We start from the raw sequence: 23,934 nt of genomic DNA on the forward strand, positions 1-23,934 counted from the left end.
ATACTGAATGGGCAAAAACTGGAAGCATTCCCTCTGAAAACTGGCACAAGACAGGGATGCCCTCTCTCACCGCTCCTATTCAACATAGTCCTGGAAGTTCTGGCCAGAGCAATCAGGCGGGAGAAGGAAATAAAGGGTATTCAACTAGGAAAAGAGGAAGTCAAATTGTCACTGTTTGCAGATGACATGATTGTATATCTAGAAAACCCCATTGTCTCAGCCCAAAATCTCCTTAAGCTGATTAGCAACTTCAGCAAAGTCTCAGGATACAAAATTAATGTACAAAAATCACAAGCATTCTTGTACACCAATAACAGACAAACAGAGAGCCAAATCATGAGTGAACTCCCATTCACAATTGCTTCAAAGAGAATAAAATACCTAGGAATCCAACTTACAAGGGATGTGAAGGACCTCTTCAAGGAGAACTACAAACCACTGCTCAATGAAATAAAAGAGGATACAAACAAATGGAAGAACATTCCATGCTCATGGGTTGGAAGAATCAATATCGTGAAAATGGCCATACTGCCCAAGGTAATTTATAGATTCAATGCCATCCCCATCAAGCTACCAATGACTTTCTTCACAGAATTGGAAAAAACTACTTTAAAGTTCATATGGAACCAAAAAAGAACCCACATCGCCAAGTCAATCCTAAGCCAAAAGAACAAAGCTGGAGGCATCACGCTACCTGACTTTAAACTATACTACAAGGCTACAGTAACCAAAACAGCATGGTACTGGTACCACAACAGAGACATAGATCAATGGAACAGAACAGAGCCCTCAGAAATGACGCCGCATAGCTACAACTATCTGATCTTTGACAAACCTGACAAAAACAAGAAATGGGGAAAGGATTCCCTATGTAATAAATGGTGCTGGGAAAACTGGCTAGCCATATGTAGAAAGCTGAAACTGGATCCCTTCCTTACACCTTATACAAAAATTAATTCAAGATGGATTAAAGACTTATATGTTAGACCTAAAACCATTAAAATCCTACAAGAAAACCTAGGCAATACCATTCAGGACATAGGCGTGGGCAAGGACTTCATGTCTAAAACACCAAAAGCAATGGCAACAAAAGCCAAAATCGACAAATGGGATCTCATTAAGCTAAAGAGCTTCCGCACAGCAAAAGAAACTACCATCAGAATGAACAGGCAACCTACAGAATGGGAGAAAATTTTTGCAACCTACTCATCTGACAAAGGGCTAATATCCAGAATCTACAATGAACTCAAACAAATTTACAAGAAAAAAACAAACAACCCCATCAAAAAGTGGGCAGAGGACATGAACAGACACTTCTCAAAAGAAGACATTTATGCAGCCAGAAAACACATGAACAAATGCTCATCATCACTGGCCATCAGAGAAATGCAAATCAAAACCACAGTGAGATACCACCTCACACCAGTTAGAATGGCCATCATTAAAAAATCAGGAAACAACAGGTGCTGGAGAGGATGTGGAGAAATAGGAACACTTTTACACTGTTGGTGGGACTGTAAACTAGTTCAACCATTGTGGAAGTCAGTGTGGCGATTCCTCAGGGATCTCGAACTAGAAATACCATTTGACCCAGCCATCCCATTACTGGGTATATACCCAAAGGACTATAAATCATGCTGCTATAAAGACACATGCACATGTATGTTTATTGCAGCACTATTCACAATAGCAAAGAGTTGGAACCAACCCAAATGTCCAACAACGATAGACTGGATTAAGAAAATGTGGCACATATACACCATGGAATACTATGCAGCCATAAAAAATGATGAGTTCGTGTCCTTTGTAGGGACATGGATGAAACTGGAAAACATCATTCTCAGTAAACTATCGCAAGGACAAAAAACCAAACACCGCATGTTCTCACTCATAGGTGGGAATTGAACAATGAGAACTCATGGACACAGGAAGGGGAACATCACACTCCGGGGACTGTTGTGGGGTGGGGGGAGGGGGGAGGGACAGCATTAGGAGATACACCTAATGCTAAATGATGAGTTAATGGGTGCAGGAAATCAACATGGCACATGGATACATATGTAACAAACCTGCACATTGTGCACATGTACCCTAGAACCCTAAAGTATAATAAAAAAAAAAAAAAAAAGAAGTAGGCTTCAGAAGGTGGGTAATAAAAAACTCCACCAAGCTAAAGTAGCATGTTCTAACCCACGGCAAGGAAGCTAAGAACCTTGAAAAAGGGTTAGAGGAATTTCTAACTAGAATAATCAGTTTAGAGAAGAACATAAATGACCTAATGGAGCTGAAAAACACAGCGCAAGCACTTCGTGAAGCATACACAAGTATCAATAGCCGAATCGATCAAGTGGAAGAAAGAATATCAGAGACTGAAGATCAACTTAATGAAATAAAGCGTGAAGACAAGATTAGAGAAAAAAGAATGAAAAGGAATAAACAAAGCCTCCAAGAAATATGGGACTATGTGACAAGACCAAACCTATGTTTGATTGGTGTACCTGAAAGTGACAGGGAGAATGGAACCAAGTTGGAAAACACTCTTCAGGATATTATCCAGGAGAACTTCCCCAACCTAGCAAGACAGGCCAACATTCAAATTCAGGAAATACAGAGAACACAACAAAGATACTCCTCAAGAAGAGCAACCCCGAGACACATAATCGTCAGATTCACCAAGGTTGAAATGAAAGAAAAAATGTTAAGGGCAGCCAGAGAGAAAGGTCAGGTTACCCACAAAGGGAAGCTCATAAGACTTAACAGCGGATCTCTCTGCAGAAACCCTACAAGCCAGAAGAGAATAGGGGCCAATACTCAACATTCTTAAAGAAAAGAACTTTCAACCCGGAATATCATATCCAGCCAAACTAAGCTTCATAAGTGAAGGAGAAATAAAATCCTTTAAAGACAAGCAAATGCTAAGAAATTTTGTCACCACCAGGCCTGCCTTACAAGAGTTCCTGAAGGAAGCACTAAACATGGAAAGGAACAACTGGTACCAGCCACTGCAAAAACATACCAAATTGTAAAGACCATAGACACTATTTGAAGAAACTGCATCAACTAACAGGCAAAATAGCCAGCTAGCATCATAATGACAGGATCAAATTCACACATAACAATACTAACCTTAAATGTAAACAGGCTAAATGCCCCAATTAAAAGACACAGACTGGCGAATTGGATAAAGAGTCAAGACTCATTGATGCGCTGTATTCAGGAGACCCATCTCACGTGCAAACACACACACAGGCTCAAAATAAAGGGATGGAGGAAGATTTACCAAGCAAATGGAAAGCAAAAAAAAGTAGGGGTTGGAATCCTAGTCTCTGATAAAACAGACTTTAAACCAGAAAGATCAAAAGAGACAAAGAAGGGCCTTACATAATGGTAAAGGGATCAATGCAACAAGAAGAGCTAACTACCCTAAATATATATGCACCCAATACAGGAACACCCAGATTCATAAAGCAAGTTCTTAGAGACCTACAAAAAAACTTACACTCCCATACAATAATAGTGGGAGACTTTAACACCCCACTGTCAATATTAGACAGATCGATGAGGCAGAAAATTAACAAGAATATTCAGGGCTTGAACTCGGCTCTGGACCAAACAGACTTAACAGACATCTACAGAACTCTCCACCCCAAATCAACAGAATATACATTCTTCTCAGCACCACATCGCACTTATTCTAAAATTGACCACGTAATTGGAAGTGAAACACTCCTCAGCAAATGTAAAAGAACAGAAATCATAACAAACAGTATCTCAGATCACAGTGCAATCAAATTAGAACTCAGGATTAAGAAACTCACTCAAAACTGCAAAACTACATGGAAACTGAACAACCTGCTCCTGAATGACTACTGGGTAAATAACGAAATTAAGGCAGAAATAAATAAGTTCTCTGAAGCCAATGAGAACAAAGACACAACATGCCAGAATCTCTGGGACACAGCTAAAGCACTGTTTAGAGGGAAATTTCTAGTACTAAATGCCCACAAAAGAAAGCAGGAAAGCTCTAAAATCAACACTCTAACATCACAATTAAAAGAACTAGAGAAGCAAGTGCAAACAAATTCAAAAGCTAGCAGAAGACAAGAAATAACTAGGATCAGAACAGAACTGAAGGAGATAGACACACGAAAAACCCTTCAAAAAAATCAATGAATCCAGGAGCTGGTTTTTTGAAAAGATCAACAAAATAGATAGACCACTAGCCAGACTAATAAAGAAGAAAAGAGAGAAGAATCAAATAGATGCAATAAAAAATGATAAAGGAGATATCACCACCAATCCCACAGAAATACAAACTACCATCAGAGAATACTATAAACACCCCTAAGCAAATGAACTAGAAAACCTGGAAGAAGGCCGGGCGCGGTGGCTCACGCTTGTAATCCCAGCACTTTGGGAGGCCGAGGCGGGTGGATCACGAGGTCAGGAGATCGAGGCCACGGTGAAACCCCGTCTCTACTAAAAATACAAAAAATTAGCCGGGCGTGGTGGCGGGCACCTGTAGTCCCAGCTACTCGGAGAGGCTGAGGCAGGAGAATGGCATGAACCCGGGAGGCGGAGCTTGCAGTGAGCCGAGATCGCGCCACAAAAAAAAAAAAAAAAAAAAAAAGAAAACCTGGAAGAAATGGATAAATTCCTGGACACATACACCCTCCAAAGTCTAAACTAGGAAGAAGGTGAATCCCTGAATAGACAAATAACAAGTTCTGAAATTGAGGGAGTAATTAATAGCCTACCAACCAAAAAAAGTCCAGGACCAGATAGATACACAGCCGAATTCTACCAGAGGTACAAAGAGGAGCTGGTACCACTCCTTCTGAAACTATTCCAAACAACAGAAAAAGAGGGACTCTTCCCTAACTCATTTTATGAGGTCAGCATCATCCTGATACCAAAACCTGGCAGAGACACAACAACAAAAAAAGAAAATTTCAGGCCAATATCCCTGATGAACATCAATGCAAAAAACCTCAATAAAATACTGGCAAACTGAATCTAGCAGCACATCAAAAAGCTTATCCACCACGATTAAGTCAGCTTCATCCCTGGGATGCAAGGCTGGTTCAACATACACAAATCAATAAACATAATCCATCACATAAACAGAACCAGTGACAAAAACCACATGATTATCTCAACAGATGCAGAGAAGGCCTTCGACAAAATTCAATACCCCTTCATGCTAAAAACTCTCAATAAACTAGGTACTGATGGAATGTATCTCAAAATAATAACAGCTATTTATGACAAACCCAGAGCCAATATCATAGTGAATGGGCAAAAACTGGAAGCATTCCCTTTGAAAACTGGCACAAGACAAGGATGCCCTCTCTCACCACTCCTATTCAACATAGTATTAGAAGTTCTGGCCAGGGCAATCAGGCAAGAGAAAGAAATAAAGGGTATGCAAATAGGAAAAGAGGAAGTCAAATTGTCTCTGTTTGCAGATGACATGATTGTATATTTAGAAAACCCCATCATCTCAGCCCAAAATCTTAAGCTGATAAGCAATTTCAGCAAATTCTCAGGATACAAAATCAATGTGCAAAAATCACAAGCATTCCTATACACCAATAACAGACAGAGAGCCAAATCATGAGTGAACTCCCATTCACAATTGCTACAGAGAGAATAAAATACCTAGGAATACAACTTGCAAAGGATATGAAGGACCTCTTCAAGGAGAACTACAAACCACTGCTCAAGGAAATAAGAGAGGACACAAACAAATGGAAACACATTCTATGCTCATGCATAGGAAGAATCAATATCGTGAAAATGGCCATACTGCCCAAAGTAATTTATAGATTCAATGCTATCCCCATCAAACTACCACTGACTTTCTTCACAGAATTAGAAAAAACTACTTTAAATTTCATATGGAACCAAAAAAGAGCCCACATAGCCAAGAGAATCCTAAGTAAAAAGAACAAAGCTGGAGGCATCACACTACCTAACTTCAAACTATACTACAAGGCTACAGTAACCAAAACAGCACGGTACTGGTACCAAAACAGACATACAGACCAATGGAACAGAACAGAGGCCTCAGAAATAACACCACACATCTACAACCATCTGATCTTTGACAAACCTGACAAAAGCAATGGGGAAAGGATTCCCTATTTAATAAATGGTCTTGGGAAAACTGGCTAGCCATATGCGGAACACTGAAACTGGACCCCTTCCTTACACCTTACACAAAAATTAACTCAAGATGGATTAAAACTTAAACATAAGACCTAAAAACATAAAAACCCTAGAAGAAAACCTAGGCAGTACCATTCAGGACATAGACATGGCCAACGACTTCATGACTAAAACACCAAAAGCAATGGCAACAAAAGCCAAAATTGACAAATGGGATCTAATTAAAGTAAAGAGCTTCTGCACATCAAAAGAAACTATCATCAGAGTGAACAGGCAACCCACAGAATGCAGGAAAATTTTTGCAATCTATCCATCTGACAAAGGGCTAATATCCAGAATCTACAAAGAACTTAAACAATTTTACAAGAAAAAAACACACAACCCCATCAAAAAGTGGGCAAAGATTACGAACAGATACTTCTCAAAAGAAGACATTTATGCAGCCAACAAACATGAAAAAAGCTCATCATCACTGGTTATTACAGACATACAAATCAAAACCACAATGAGATACCATCTCATGCCAGTTAGGATGGCAATCATTAAAAAGTCAGCAAACAACAGATGCCAGAGAGAATGTGGAGAAATAGGAATGCTTTTACACTGTTGGTGGGAGTATAAATTAGTTCAACCATTGTGGAAGACAGTGTGGCGATTCCTCAAGGATCTAGAACCAGAAATACCATTTGACCCAGCAATCCCATTACTGGGTATATACCCAGAGGATTGTAAATTATTCTACGATAAAGACACTTGCACACATATGTTTATTGTGGCACTATTCACAATAGCAAAGACTTGGAACCAACCCAAATGCCCATTAATGACAGACTGGATAAAGAAAATGTGGCACATACACACCATGGAATACTATGAAGCCATAAAAAAGGATGAGTTCACATCCTTTGCAGGGACATGGACGAAGCTGGAAACCATCACTCTCAGCAAACTAACAAAAGAGCGGAAAACCAAACACTGCGTGTTCTCACTCATAAGTGAGAGCTAAAGAATGAAAACACATGGACACAGGGAGGGGAACATCACACACTGGGGCCTGTCGAGGGTGGGGGGCTAGGGGAGGGATACCATTAGGAGAAATACCTAATGTAGATGATGGTTTGATGGGTGCAGCAAACCACTGTGACACGTGTATACCTATGTAACAAACCTGCACGTTCTGCAATGTACCCCAGAACTTAAAGTATACTTAAAAAAAAAAAAAAAATTAACATCATACATGTTTGAAAACGAACGACTATGAGAACAAACATTACCTCATTTGATCTTCAAACATGACCCAGGAAGGTTCGAGTACTCTACATAGTTTTCTCCATTTTACTGATAAGGCAAACTAATCATTAAAACTAGTGTACATATTCCCCCAAGCCCTTCACTGTGTCCTTGAACCCTGTTTCACAATGGTCCAGAAAGACTTTCCACTGACAATTATTTAAATTTTATCTACTTTAAAAATGAAGGCATTCATTCAAACACATAGGAGGGCCTACTATGTGCCAGGGCTGTGTGTGCATTAACCTGATCTCTGCCCTTCTGAGGACAGACTGTAAACTTTCTGGGTAATTCTGCGCAAATGACTATTCATTGCCTATTTGCTTCTCTCAACCACAGCAAGGGAAAATATTAACCCTTACTGAGAAACAAAATGTAGCACATCTGACACTTGCCTAAAAAAAAAGTGAGTAAAATTAAAAACAAAATTAACAAACCTCACCACATATGTACATACAAATATGTTATTTTCAATATACAACAAAATGAAATTTAGAAATTCACAAACTATAAGATGGGGTAACCTCTCCAAGGAGCACTTCACAATATTATCTCAGAAAACCCATTCACAATCTCGTGCTACACAGCTTTATAATCAACCATTTCAGAGAATGTGCTGCTTTTAATTTATGTCTATTGTAACAATTATTCCATCTAACTTTTATCAATTAACAGCATTTTCTGGCTTCAGAATCTTCTCTAATAACACTCTGTATTTCAAGCCTCTCCCAACAAAGAGGTTTTATTATTATTTTTTTACTCTGTACTCCAAGGAGTATTGGTTTCTGCCTAGAATTACAGGTATGATGCATAAAACAAATGTATTCCTTTAAGACATGTACAAACCTAATGTTTATAAATTAGCACTATTCTATAAATGCATGACGACGGGAAATGCTACTTAAAATAATCCTTAGAAAAAGAAATATTAAGTATCGAATATATCTTTTTTAAAATTAAAATAACATTTATTATAATAACATTAATAAAGTAAATGTTATTAATTTAAAAAGTCTGATGATACAGTAAACAAGAGTATAAGGAAAAACAGTTCTTAACCACTGTTTGTAGAAAGGTAAATTTTGCCTAACTGTTCTTCAAAAAGTATTACTGCTTTTGTCCTAGAAATTCCACTTCTGGAAATTTTACCATATAGATATACAATTACATATTAATGTTCATTGCTACACTCAAATAGTGAGAAACTGGAAACCATCTCAGTATTCTTCTATAGAGAACTGGCTACATAAAATATAGTCCATCGAATAGAAATCTATGTCATGATTTTTAAAAAATAGGTGAATTTATACATATTGACGTGAAAAGACTTCCATGATGTTAAAAAGAAAAAAGAGCTGCAGAACTGTATTAAGACAGTCCTCTTTATCTAAGAGAGGAAAAGAACTACACTTCTATACTTTGCTACTAATGTTTGTATCCAGCAGATACTACTTTTAGGAAAAAGTAAATTCAAGAATCCACTTGAAATGGTCTCTACAAAAGCAAATAAAGTAATAGTGATGCTGATGATTCCATAATGACAGATAACTTCTTTAAATGACTAGATCACACCACTTCATTTATTGTTTTTCCTTTATTTTAGAAGGGATATATCTGTGCCAGCCAGGTCATCCTGATTTCAACTAGGCAAAAATAAAACCGAACCCAGCCGGGCACAATGGCTCACGCCTGTAATCCCAGCACTTTGGGAGGCCGAGGCAGGTGGATCATGAGGTCAAGAGATTGAGACGATCCTCGACAACATGGTGAAACCTCATCTCTACTAAAACTACAAGTATTAGTTGGGCGTGGTGGCACGCACCTGTGGTCCCAGATACTCAGGAGCCTGAGGCAAAAGAATCGCTTGAGCCTGGGAGGCAGAGCTTGCAGTGAGCCAAGATCACACCACTGCACTCCAGCCTGGCAACGGAGCGAGACTCCGTCTCATATTTAAAGAAAAAAAAAAGAACCTAACCACCACTTACCTAAGAACAAAATTCCGTATTCTGGTCTCTAAAAATGCTAAGTCCACCACCTAACAACTTTATAGTCACCATCAGTTCAATGTGTCTAACATCAATCCCCCCTGCTGCAGTATAAATCTACTCCTAGTTCATTCATTTGTTCACTCAGTCAATAGCTTGATACCATGGACTGAACTCTGTCAGATACAGGATACGATGATAAATTAAAACAGCAGCCAGTGCGCACCTGTAGTCCCAGCTACTCGGGAGGCTAGGGTGGGAGGATCACTGATGGGAGGATCCCTTGAGCTCGGGAGGTGGAGGTTGCAGTGAGCCAAGATCTGCGGCAACTGCACTCCAACCTGGGTGACACTGTGAGACCCTGCCGGGAAAAAACCAAACAAACAAACAAAAAAACAGCAGCCAAGCTTGGCCAAAGAAGTCAACAGAGTCATGAGTAAGGAGGCTTAAGCAGTTGTTTCTGGAGACAAAGGGGAATTCTGTATACAGCTGGAACAAGTTTCTAGTAACCTCCAACCATTTCCCACCTGCCAAGACAGGTAGAGGAGAGAGGTAAGGAGGGGCTAGAGAAGGGAAAGCCTCAGAGGCAGGCATCCATTCCTCTCCAGCTCACCATCCTGGGCCTGAAAGGTTGTCTGTGGAACATTTGATAGGAACACCCGGGCCAAAGCACTGAGCCCCTGCCTTCTACATGGGTTAGCATGCTCTCCTGGAGGGGATTTGTGGGGAAGGCCCTCCTCTCTATTTCCCCCTTCTCATAATTAATTCCTAGGAACCTCGCCAGGCTTAGCCCTGCTCACATCAGCAAACAAAAACTTTCTAATGTGGGAGGGGAGTGGGGACAAATGTGCCCTCCAGACTCTGAGCTTTTACCAGTTATGCCTTTTAAAAAAGATCTTTTTCCCCTCTCTGCCTGTCTGAAACACAGAAGAATCAAAGAAACAGGTTTCCGAAAGTCATGATTTCATCCTACATTGTACAGAATGTACTCTGCATTGTATAAGAAATGTAAAATACAAGCAAACAAATCCGCTAGACATAAACAGCAATTTTTAAATGTTTTATTCATAGCAGTGGCCTGTGTCCTTTCTGAACAATGTGCCACCTAAAAGCTAACTTTCCATTCACTATGAATTAGCAGTTTTCCAATACTTTCAAAACTCTATTTCGCCCAGTGTATTAAATAATACTTCAGTGTTCCAATGGAAAAGCAAGAATTTGTCATCAGACGGACCTGGAATTAAATCTCTCAAGAAACCTAAGCTCTCAGTCAGCTTTCTTACCCGTTAAAGGTGAACTGATCATACCTACTAAAGTTGTTAAAATGATTAAGTGACAACAGCAAGGTTCCTACCATATACCAAGTGCTAAATGTTAGTTCTCAAGGTGCAAAGCTGATTTATAACAGACTTTGAGTCATAATTGAAATTAACTTTTGGGTTGGTTTTTATAATCATAAACCAGCTACTCCAAATTTCTTCTATTTAAGGATAACTAAATTCTTTTGAAAAATTAATCCTAAATTTAAAAGTGGAACTGCAATAAAAAATGATAATATAGGCCGGGCAGGGTGGTTCACGCCTGTAATCCCAGCACTTTGGGAGGCTGAGGTGAGTGGGTCACTTGAGGTCAGGAGTTTGAGACCAGCTTGGGCAACATGGTGAAATCTCATCTCTACTAAAAACACAAAAATTAGCTAGGTATGGTGGCAGGTGCCTGTAGTCCCAGCTACTCTGGAGGCTGAAGCAGGAGAATCACTTGAACCCAGGAGGTGGAGGTTGCAGTGAGCCAAGATTATGCCACTGCACTCTATAGCCTGGATGACAGAGCAAGACTCCGTCTCGGAAAAAAAAATAAAAAAGATAATACAGATGTACATATATATTGACATATAGAAATGTCCACAAAATATTCAGTAAGAAATGCAAAGTATAAGATAGTATGTATAATTTGATCCCATATTTATTTTAAAAATATACATTATGTATACATAAACATATTCACATACACATATACACATTCATATTTGTTAGGAGAATGACTGCTTTTTCTTTATACTTTTTTGTATTCTCGTTCCATCGTAAATTTGTTTTTTATATAGAGTATATGTTACTTTTATAATCAGAGCTTTAGAAAAAATAGAGCTGCCAGGCACAGTGGCTCACATCTATAATCCCAGCACTTTGGGAGGGAGGAGCAGGAGGATCATTTGAGCCCAGGAGTTTGAGACCAGCCTGGGCAACATAGGGAGACCACATCTCTACAAATAAAAAGAGAAAATGGACATGGTGGCGTGCGCCTGTGGTGGCAGCTATTCGGGGGGCTGAGGCAGGAAGGTCATTTGAACCTGGGAGGTTGAGGGGCTACGAGCCATGATCATGCCACTGCACTCCAGCCTCGGCATCAGCAAGAGACCATGTCCCAAAATAAAAAATTTAGAAAAAAAAAAGGAAAAACAGAGTTGCAACTGTGCTCAGATAGATTACTGGGTTATCACAGTCCTATCCAGACATTCAGACAACGTATCAAACACATCTCAGAGTTGGAAATTCTTCTGAAAAAGCATAATTTGGGCAGAAGTAACACTACTCTGCATTTGTATGATAATCTACAAAGTGCTTTCACAATCGTATGAGGCAGTATTTATCATCCGCTTTTCAATGAAGAATCTAAAGGAGTGTCCAAAACTCACCTGCCCAGGTCCCACAACCTGTGATGGGTCTGCACTCAGATCCCCTCCACCAAGGCCTCTTCCTCAGCCCTCCTTTCTGAAGAGGCTCCCCTAGTCAGCTTCAGGTTGCCCCGCTAGTCACAGATTGGTGCTGGCCTTAAAAATCAGTAGCACATGTCATATCTCAAAACTTCAGATATAGGCTGGAAATTGTAAAGTAATAGTTTGGACATTTTTTAAAAATGCCTCAAGCATTTGCACCCCAAAATATGTAATATTTCATCATTTTAAACACATGGCTAAAAGTATAAATGTTCACCGTATATTGTATAAACTGGCAACATATGAAAAGCCTGATTGAAAGATTAAATGCTCTGTCACTCTTTAAAATTCTAAGTGATTTAACACATTAGTTTAGCTACTGGCTTAATACAGTTTTAAGAGACATAAAATGAAATTTATAAAACTACTTTAGAAAACAAAGTAATTAAAATTGTATCTATCACCTCACTTCCCTCCCCCAAAACCACTCGAAACTCTGTGTAGAAGCTACCCAAACTGGCAGCCACTGAATAATTCTACATTTCCTATTTTTAAATTTGCCTGGGAAGAAACTTTAAAGGAGGCTCTTGGAAATTTCCACAAATTCAGAACACCAAAAAACACTTTTAATATTTTAAAATAAATACCTCTGAGCATAGTTATATCCTTGGTTAAAAACCTGATAGCAAAATGCAGAATCTTTAAATACTCAAAAGGAGTTTCTGTCTTCAATATCCAAGTACCCTGTGATTTCAACGTATGTAAATCTCTTGCATAGTACATTCGAAAGTTCTTTTCACAAAATTTCCTTTAGTCTTTGGGACTTTAACCAACGAACAGCATAAAAATAAGTCTTAGAGGAAGCAAAGTACTTATGAAACCTTCCTTTGTATCTAACTAGTAAATGCCTTCAAAAGTCGTTTTTTATTTTCATCTGATCAGGTCAATGAAAAAGACCCTGTACACACCACCAGTCTGCTCAGAAATGCTACTAAAAGGCACCATTTTTACAAAACGTTATACTGCCTTACTTTTGGACGTGACCTAACCTTTGGAGTAACAAAACTTTAATTTGCTTAAGAAAAGGAACTTCATTTTGCAGCATTTTCAAAATGTTTAATTAAAATGTACAGATTAACAAAATAAGGCATACACTATAAAACATATTAGTAAAAAGAAGGATTCATTTTTGTTTGACTTGCATTGTGGAAAACTTTTGCTTCATAGAGGCTTACAAAATATTCCGAAAATAAAAAGCAACAAAACCCAAACTTCCAAGCCATGGTGTAATTAATCACCTTGACTCCTGCCAGGTGCTACATTCACTCTCATTCCGCTCCCCAGACCTCTCCCCAATACCCCACACAAGAGACATGGAGAGAAACCTCCCATCTTTAAAATGGGTCCAAGCCCTTCCAGGCTTTTTAGCCCATCTGCAATTGCACTGACCTGATTGGAACTCATTTCCTGGGTTCCATTCAAAACGGTCTGTGGAAATTCTCCTTCCTCTGACGGTGGAATGCCTTCCTCCACGGTAGACACTGGCCTGGCTGAGTGCCCAACCCCAGGGCTCTTCCTAAAGGACCACTGCTTGTGGACAGACAGCAGGGTCACATGTGGGTCACTCAGAGTTGTCAAGAAGGACTGCTCGGGGCTCTGGGGCACATCACCCCTGGCTTTCTGCATCGCTGAGTCCACGGCCATGCCTTCCCTCCTCACTAAAGCAGTTCACCTTCAGCAGACTATTTGGTTGTGTTAGAGAAAAATGCTTTAGAAGTGTCCTCCTAATTAGCAAGGGGAAGACACCCTTCTACTCCTGACCCAGCCCAGAAGAGGCTGCCGGCAGTCTTCAGTCTGGCAGCAAGCTTTGGGAACTTGGGCAGGCTGCACAGTACTGCACCTATTTGGTTTTGTTTATCTACACCCGTCCCAGCACTTGGCACCCTCTCACTCAACACACTGCGTGCAGCACTGCAGATCTTTGCACACGGCCCATGCACACCCTCACCCAGCGCAGACTGGACACCCGGCCAAGGTGTCCATGAGCGCAGCATGTAATCACTTGCCAGAGTGCAGCAGTTTCCTTTTGGCCATGTGCACTCCTAGAAACCCAGTCTAGAGGCAGGAGAGATATGCCACTTCCTTTTATTACCAAACTGTTGGCACTTTCTTGGAATTGCTTCAGCTGCCTCTTCCACAGCTCCAATGTTGGCAGGGTGCAGAATACTTGGTGAGAGAAGTATTTCCTAGGCAACATGACTTGCATTTTCAAGAAGGTGTAAGAAAGTTCCATGTTTCCTCTAGCTTTGTTTTCCCTTGGACCAAAGGCTTGACTTCAGTAAGAACTGACTGCACAAACTGACTGGCTAACAAGGCTCATCTGTTTAAGCAGCACCACGGCCAGGAACTAAGGCACAATTGAGGCTTCTCAGGCTACCTGCTGTTCCATATGGGGATTAATAGGAGGAGACACACGACACTGTGGTAATTCCAGCAGCAGCCTGCTCTGTCGGGCAGCGCTGCTTCCATTCCCACCCCACCACTCGGGGACCAGAAGGAGAGACCACATCCCCATGGCAGGAACAGCTCCACCACAGCCACTAATCCCAGCCATACCTCCTGCTGCAAGTGAGTGTGGAAATGAATTCAGGGTAAAATGATCACTCTGTCTCTCCGTGTTATTCTTCACAGCAGAATGTACCAGCAGGGGGTCACTAACGCTGCACCCAGTGAGGGCACTCAGAACACATGCCCAAGGTCACTGAAGGCTGCCTCCTCATAGGTTGCCCACAGTGACTCTTCCTCCCCCATTAACACTGTCATCCCCGCCCCAAGAACTCCTGACTGAGAGATCTGTTCTCTTTGAGGAAAGGCAACCCCAAGGCTGGTCCACGCACGAAGCCCCTTCGTGGCTGCTTTATCCTGCTGCTTCTTACTACACTTGTGGCGGTTGCTATCACTTCTAAAGCACACGCTGAGCAACCAACTCCTCCAAAATGTGTCTGGGTTTGTTTCTTATCTTCTAAGTGCTCAGTCAAAAAACAAAGAACCTGCCTCAATTTCCAAGAAATATCATTCAAACCCATTTTCATCAAAGGAAAGGTATATTTGATGCTAAAGGCCTTGGGCCCCAACCCTAGCCTCCCTGCCAGACAGAGGCCAGCACTGCGGGGCTGTGCAGCTGCCTCTATGGGAGCCCATGTAAATACATCAGGTGCATCTGTGATTGCTTTCCAGTGATTCTTCAGGTCTTGCTTATCTATGTCTCTCCCTTCCTGACAGGATCTATCAGGAGCCCCACATGCCCTGCTGACCACCTGACATTTCATTTATGGGGCATCAGAAGTAGATTTTCCAGGTAACTGAAGCTTATCGCTTTAAGCATTCGATTTTTAAAAAATTTTGTCATTCTGGGTGAAAATCTTCCCCAAAGGTGACATCTACCTTTCTGCTGCCTTTTAAAACGAGTTATTGAACATATTTTAACTTTTCCTTGGTGACATGAGATCATTGTAAATATAAATGCTTCTTCTGTGCTGTGCCTATGAATAGCTAATAAGGAAAATATGTTGGGATCATATGTCCCACATGCTTTTAAATAATCTATCCTGTTAGCTCCATGAAATTGAAATACTTCACCATTCAAACCATTCTAGATGGTGGCTCACACCCAGAAGACAGCCAGAAAAAAGGGCTGGGGCCAGGTTAGAAAGGGCAGAGTCTAGACTTTGTCCTGTGGGTGGTGTAGAATCACCAGGAGTTTCTGAGCAGAGAACTCACAGAATCATATTTGTGATCTGGAAACAGTTTGGGCAGAAACAAGAATGAAGACCCAGGAGAGGAGGGATTACAAGGGGCAGGAAATTTAATAGTAGAATACGATTAAACAAACGAGGAGGCCTCCCAACTCAGTGACTGCTGGATCATAGCAGGTGACAAAAAGTGGGGGCCTGAGGATGACAATGCCGTTTCCAGTTTCACAGACTGGGCACATGGTGATGAGTATACCAAGATGAGCGGGGAGGGTGGGAAGAAGGCAAGTCTGGGGTAAACACAGTGGCTTCTCCTTTGCTCCCACAGAATCTAAGGGACCTGTGGAACAGCCAAGGCATGGGCCACCTTCCTAGGCTGCAGCATTAAGTCCAAACTCCTCTTTCTAGCACCTTCCCCTTTCCTCACACCTGACCCTGGCTTCCCTGCTCCTCCCCTTCTTATCCTTCAAGTCCTGCCTCTCTGTGGAATCCTGCTAGCGGCTCTCTGCCTTATCTGAATTCCAGCATCACTAATGTCAACATCAGGGTGCCAGCAGGTGGTCAGCCTGTAACACTGCTGGAGGACAAGTCTTCTCTGTCCACCGAGGCTGCAGTCAGCTCAGTCCACACTTGTTACTGATGCCTATGGGCATGTGCTCACTTTGGGAAACGTGGTCAGATCCTGGAACACAAGGATCTCATATCTTAGCTGCCCACAGACCTAACATGGTGATGAACAATATCAGACATTAAATAAGTATATTTAAGCAGTTAAATATTTACATATTTACATTTGAATAAGTATATTTAACCATATTTAAATAAACGAGTTGAATTATATACGGCTCAGAATGTGCTTTCTACCTAGAATTTCATGGTACTTTTTGTCTCCCTTACCACAACGCAAGGGCAAACTCTATCAGTCCTTCACATATTCCTTCTAGGTCTTCAAGGGTTTCCTTGCACTAGATTATTCTGTCTTCCATATGTACAAATTTCACGGGCCATTTTCCAGAAGAAAATTCATCTTCTTTACCTCCTATTCGCCTTCCCAGTCTGTGGATCTTTCCTGTATAAAAATAAATATCTCTTTGGTGTCCTAAACAATCTTGTTGCAACCTGAGAAGCCTGGGCCCAAAGGCAGATGGGCAGCTCATGTTTCCATGAACCTCCAGGACAAAGGGCTCTTTGGAGGAGGGACATCTGGTTAAAATATTTCAGCACTCACAAACATTACCTGCTCAGTCCAGCTAGAGGCTCACACTGCGCAGGGCTTCCCAGACGAAATCCCCAGGCCAGCCCTCCCAAGATGGGGAGAGGAGTCCTGGATCCTGTGACAGGACAGGAGGGCAGAGCCTGACATTAAAGCTGCATATGCTGGGTTCCCAAGAAGAGAACACGAGCACTGCAAACAGCACAGCCACCAACAGTCAGAGCTCCAGCAGCCCAGCATTCAGAACAGAGGGGAGTGTTAACCAATGCATATTATTCACAGCCTGAGAGCCAAGTATTTAAGTGTATGCACAACAGAAGACCAGGAGAGGAGCACAAGGCACATACTGCCCTTGGAAGTTTACTGGCAAGTTAGGAGAGAAGAACAGTAGTAAAGAGCAGTATTCAAGTCTGAATTCCTCAAACACTAGGTGCTGGGAGCGGGGGAGGGAAGGACTGGTGGGCTTTAACAGAGGCTTGGCTTCTCCTCCCCATACCGCTGCTGATCTCCAAGACTGAAACAACTAGCTCAGCAGGACTTCCATATCAGCTTATTAACAGGAGACAGGCACAAACAAACACATACCTAAGTAAGCTCACTGAAGGAGTGCTCTTAAATAAACTGCACTTGGCTGAACTGTCTTGAGTGAAAAATGATTACGATAGTTCTAAATTATGAAGAGATGGGATGGCCAAAAAGAGAAACAATGGGATTATCGAAAAGTAAAAGCCAATGTTTCCATTTCACAGTTCATTCCATGCACCTTCGACTTCACTGGCTGCCCTCATCATCTGGCACCTACCTGCAGAACTCCAACACTGCTTTATTCTCAGTTCCACTTGGCTTCACGCCTGTCCTCTAGCAGCTCAACAAGAATGAGACAGAACACACATCCAGGCTGGCTGGCCGCACTCTGATTCAGCACCACTAACTGCGGGAGGACCCATGCTGCCACCTGGCAGTCCAACTACCCCCTAGTCCACTTACCCTTCGCTCTCCGAGACAGTGGTCCTATCCCCTCTCTGGCTCCTCAGGTCCCCAGTGCCCACCCCCATCCTTACTCTCAGCCAGTGACACTCGCATTGCCCAAGGTGACCAGTCCTTGTCTCCAAGCTCAGCCTCCAAGTTGCCCCACCCTCCTGATTTTCCTCCTATCCTACCCACCAACAGCTCCTACTCAGAGTCTTTCGCCAGAGTCTCCAAGTCCCCAAACCTCCAAGTGCTGCAGTGGCCCTCAGCTCAGCCCTTGGACCTCTCTTCCATCTCTACTCATTCCTTCTGCACTCATCCAGGCCAGGAGAAGTATACCTTTCTTAGCTCACTCAGGCTGCTATCACAAAATACCTTAGACTGGGTAATTTATAAACAACAAAAATTTATTGCTCACAGTTCAGGAGCCTGGGAAGTCCCAGATCAAGGAGCCAGCAGATTCAGTGTCCGGTGAAGGCTGTTCTTTGCTTCATAGATGGTGCCTTGCTGCTGCATCCTCAAATGGCAGAAGAGCAAAGTGCCTCCCTCAAGCCTCTTTTGTAAGGGCACTAATCCCATTCGAGAAGGCAGAGCCCTCGAATCACCTCCTAAAGTCCTCACCTCCTAATACCACCACCTTGGGGGTTAGGTTCCAACATATGAATTTGGCAGGGACATTAACATTCAGACTATATCACCACCTATAGCCTACAATTCCCAACTCTACACTTACAGACCCAAATGCCTCATCACCATCTCCTCGGTGTTTCATATGCATCGCAAATTTAACTTGTCTACAACAGAGCTCTCAATATTCTGCCCTTCCCCTGCTGCTCCCACAGTCTTCCCCACCTTAGTAAATACAAGTCCTTCCTTCCACTTGCCCAGGAAAAAATCCTGGATTCCTCTTTGATAAGAATAATCTCATCCAGGCACAGGAGGACCGCTTGAGCCCAGATGTTTCAGACCAGCTTGGGCAACATAGTGAGACACCATCTCTTCAAAAAATAAAAAATTAGCTGGGCATGGTGGTGCACACTTGTAGTCCCAGCTACTCAGAAGGCTGAGGTGGGAGGATCACTTGAGCCCGGGAGGTGGAGGTTGCAGCGATCTGTGATTGGACCACTGCACTCTACCCTGGGTGACAGTGTGAGATTCTGTCTCAAAAATAATAATTAAAATGAATTTAAAATTAAGACGTAAAAAAGAATCATCTTCTTCTTTCAAACCCACATGTAAATGTTTAGCAAATCCTGTTAGTTCCACCATCAAAATGCATCCAGCATCCAATGACTTCAACACATCCACAAGAACCCTGGTCCAAGCCACCAGCTCATCTCACCTGCACTATTGCTTAGAATCTCCTAAGTGACCTCCTGGCTTCTGCTCTTAGCCCCTAAAGTCTATTCTCAACACAAAAGTCAGAATGCCTTTAAGAGGAAGTCACAAGATGTCATTCCTCTAAAATGCCTCCAGGGGGTTCCCACGTGCTTAATAAATCCTAAAATCCTTACAATGACGACCTGTCAGACTATACAGTTGCAGCCCTCCCATTACTTTCCAACTTATCCTCACACGCCTGGCCCCTTACTCATTCTGAAACAATCATTCTGATCTTGCTGTTCCTTAGGTAAGCAAAGCATACACTTGCCTCCAGAACTTTCTACTAGCTTAGAAATCCCTCCCTCCAACATCTCATATCCAAAGGGCTCACTTCCTCACCTCCATGAGATCTTTGCTCAAACGTCAACTTCTCAGTGATTTCCCCCAAATGACCCTATCTAAATTTCGTATGCTCCCAATTCCCTATCATCCTTCCCTGTCTTATTTTTCTCGAGAATTCTCAATCACCACCAAATGCAATAATACATCTTTTACTTACTCTTTTTAACAACTATCTCCCCAGTTAGGATATAAGTTTCACAAGTGCAGGAATCCTTCACATTTTTTTTTTAAGGACAGGGTTTCACTCTGTCACCCAAGCTGGAGTGTGGTGGCATGATCTTGGCTCACTGCAGCCTCCGCCTCCCTGGCTCAAGTGATCCTCCCACCTCAGCCTCCCAAGTACCTGGGGTTACAGGTGCGTGCCACCATGCCCAGCTTGCTTATTTATTTATTTATTTAGTAGAGACAGGGGTTTCACTATGTTATCCAGGCTGGCCTCGAACTCCTGAGCTCAAGCAATCCGCCTACTTTGGCCTCCCAAAGTGCTGGGATTACAGGTCTGAACCACCACACACAGCCTCTTCACATCTATTTTGTTCAGTCACTGCTTTATTCCAAGGTCTAAAACAGTGCTTGACACTTAAAGAATTTCTCAATAAATATTTGTTGAATGAATGACAAAGAATGCCAAGCAAAAACAACTTACAAATGTGCTTGCTGTAAAAAGACTGCTAAACTTTCAGACAATACTCAACATTCAGGGCCAGGCGTGGGGGCTAACGCCTGTAATCCTAGCACTTTGAGAGGCTGAAATGGGAGGATCACTTGAGCCGGGGAGTTTAGGACCAGCTTGTGCAACACGGTGAAACCGTGTCTCTACAAAAAAAAAATTTTTTTTAATTATCTGGGCATGGTGGCACATGCCTGCAGTCCCAACTACTTGAGAAGTTGAGGTGATAGGATCACCTGAGCCCGAGGAGATCCAGGCTGCAGTGAGCCTGCCACTGCATTCCAACCTGGGCAACAGAGAACCTGTGAAACAAGAGGGGCAGGGAGGGGAGCGGAGGGGAGCGGAGGGGAGGGGAGGGAAGGGGAGGAGAGGAGAGGGAAGGGGAGGGGAGGGGGAAGGGACGGGGGGGGGGGAAGAGCAGAAGGGAGGGGAGGGGGGAGGGGAGGGGAGAGGGAACGACGGAAGAGAGGGAGGGAGGGAGGGAGCGAGCTTCATGCAAAAGCTGGCTCCCTCCTCCCTCACTTACTCATTCATCTATCCCTTCAAGCCAGGGATCTAAGCTCAAATACAGGCATCTCTCAGAGATACCATGGGTTTGGTTCTAGATCATCACAATAAAGCAAATATCCTAATAACGTGAGTGACACAAAGGTTTTGGTTTCCTTGTGCATATAAAAGTTATGTTTACACTATAGTCTATTAAGTGTGAGATAGCATTATGCCTAAAAAAATACATATACCTTAATTTTCAAATATGTTATGGCAAAAAAATGCTAACAATCATCTGAGCTGTCAGTAAGTCATGGTCTTTCTGCTAGTGGAAGGCCTTGCTTCAACGCTGAGGACCTTGCTCTGGACTAGGCTTTGACTTAAGTGAATGTTGTGTCTGGTTTGATCTTACGTTCAAATCACTAAAACTTTCTCCATATCAGCAGTAAGGCTGTTTTGCTTTCTTATCATTTATGTGTTCACTAGAGTAGTACTTACTTTCCTTCAAGGACTTTACCTTTGCATTAACAACTTTGCTAACTGTTTGGCACCAGAGGCCTAGGTTTCAGCCTATCTCAGCTTTTGACAAGCCTTCCTCACTAAGCTTAATCATTTCTAGCTTTTGATTTAAAAGGAGTGGACTCCTTCACTTGAACACTTAGAATCCATTGCAGGGTTATTAATTGGCCTAATTTTAATATTGTTGTGTCTTAGGAAATAGGGAGACCTGAGAGGGAGGGAGAGACAGAAACAGGAGCTGCTGGAGTCAGTGGAGCAGTCTGAATGTACACATTTATAGATTAACTTTGCCATCTTACACGGGCCCCAAGATAATTATAACAGTAGCATCAAAGAGCAGTGATCACAGATCACCATAACAGATATGATAATAATGAAAAATCTAAAATATTGTGAGAATTACCAAAATGTGGCATGAAGTGAGTATATGCTGGTACACAAATGGCATCAGTAGACTTGCTCAGTGCAGGGTTGCCACAAACCTTCAACTGGTTAAAAAAAAAAAAATACAGCATCTGCAAAAGGGCAATAAAGCAAAGGTTTGCCTGTACTGTCACAAGTAGGCAGTGACTTAAATGAGCAGAACAGGCCACGTGGGGCTTGCGGCCACAGGAGGAGCTCATGCCCCACCTGGAGGAGGCAGCTGTTCCTCAGCTCCAGCCAAGTGTTGTCAAAAAGCCTGGTGTCACCAGAGCTTCCAAGAGAAGGTGGATAGCTGGAGTTTTACACAGTAAAATCTTCCCATTTTAAGATGTTGAAAACTGGCCAAAGTTCTAGCCAAAGGAATATAAGGCAAAGTTGTTTGTCAGGGCTCCTAAGCAGGCTCCTTAAAAGACAGCAGGACTGGCCGGGCGCGGTGGCTCACGCCTGTAATCCCAGCACTTTGGGAGGCCGAGGGGGGCGGATTACCTGAGGTCAGGAGTTCAAGACCAGCCTGGCCAACATGGTGAAACCCCGTCTCTACTAAAAAAAAAAATACAAAAATTAGCCGGGCGTGGTGGCACACGCCTGCAAACCCAGCTACTTGGGAGGCTGAGGCAGGAGAGTTGCTTGAGCCCAGCAGAGGGAGGTTGCAGTGAGCCAAAATCGTGCCACTGCACTCCAGCCTGGCTGACAGAGCAAGACTCTGTCTCAAAAAAAAAAAAAAGAGAGAGAGAGAGAGAGCGGGATTATCCTTGCCTTTCCCTTATTTCAGCTATGTGCAACTTGAAATACACGGCTGCAGCACCAACAGCTGTCTTAGGCCATGAGGTATCAGGAAGATAGAGTTGCATCCTAACTTGTGTTAAAAAATCATTAATCAGGAAGCAATTAGGCTGAGATGACTCCAACACTTCAAGTTCCTATGTAAGCAAACCAAACCCAACTCAATATAAACAGTAAAACAAAGCTTAAGCTTAACCAATCAGAATCCATTAACTATCTCTAACTAGAGACTTCATCAATCAGGAACCACCAACTAAACTCTAACTAGGCTCTTTTTTATTCCTTATTTTTATTTTTTTCTCCAATCTCATGACAGCTTATAACTAGGCCTTTCTACTTTAACCAATCAATTATTCTCTTTGTTTTGCTTCCCTGAACACTTTATAAAAGTCTTTCCCTCATTCCCTCTAAATGGAGCCCTGAACTGTGTAGTCTGGCACTGCCCAATTCATGACTCTGATGGTACTGCCCTAGTGGGGGCACTCTGTGGTGGCTCTTCCCCATAGACGTTTTCTGCCTGGGCCCCGGATTCTCCAAGACATCCTCGGAAATCTAGATGAAAGTAGCCACACTCCACAGCTCTTGAACTCTGCTCAGCTGCAGTTAGCACCACATGGACACCAAGGTTTATAGCCTGCACCTTCCAGAGCAGCAGCCCAAGCCACACCTGAGCCACAGCTGGGGTGGCCAAGGAGCACTGCAGAATGCAGGAAGCAGAGGCTCGAGGTGGCCCTGGGCAACTAGACCCATAGCCCTGCTGGCGGGGTAAGTTCCTCTCCCTCCTGCCCTCATGGTCCAGGCACTCTGGGCCTGTGACAGGAGGAGCAGTCCCAAAGACCTCCCAAATCCCTTTAAGGTCATTCTTCCCAACAGCCTTTTTATTCTTTATGATCTAGCCAGGCTGAAAATTTTCCAAATCTTTCTAAGTTCTGCTTCCCTTTTGATTATAATTTCTGTCTTTAATTTGTTTTCTTCTTGCATTTTCTTATAAGCAATCAAGAGAAGCCATGCAGCACCCTGCACACTCTGCTTAGAGATTTCTTCCACCAAATATCCTAGTTCATCACTCTTCATCTAGTTTATCATCTATCCTCCACAAAGCATTAGGGGACAGACACAACTGATCCACGTTCTCTGCCATTTTATAAATAAAAACAGAACGGGCTTTTCTCTAGTTCCCAATAAAATATTCCTCATTTCTGTCTAAGACCTCATCAAAGTGACCTTTGCTG

The 23,934-nt window shown here is 42.4% G+C and overlaps 2 protein-coding genes across 4 annotated transcripts in view; one reads left to right on the forward strand and one right to left on the reverse strand.

Annotated features, from left to right (window-relative positions):
* Positions 1 to 23,934, reverse strand: part of ATP7B (ATPase copper transporting beta) — a 164,980-nt gene that overhangs the window by 135,210 nt on the left and 5,836 nt on the right. The window lies entirely within an intron of this gene.
* ALG11 (ALG11 alpha-1,2-mannosyltransferase) overlaps positions 15,498 to 23,934 on the forward strand; it is a 30,913-nt gene continuing 22,476 nt past the window's right edge. The window contains exon 1 of the mRNA XM_058437929.1: positions 15,498 to 15,517. The gene's annotated coding sequence lies outside the window, so the exon portion shown is untranslated. The remainder of the gene's footprint in view (positions 15,518 to 23,934) is intronic.

The sequence above is a fragment of the Hylobates moloch genome, unplaced genomic scaffold (genome assembly GCF_009828535.3).
Source record: "Hylobates moloch isolate HMO894 unplaced genomic scaffold, HMol_V3 SCAFFOLD_4, whole genome shotgun sequence".
In the NCBI taxonomy this organism is placed as follows: Eukaryota; Metazoa; Chordata; class Mammalia; order Primates; family Hylobatidae; genus Hylobates; species Hylobates moloch.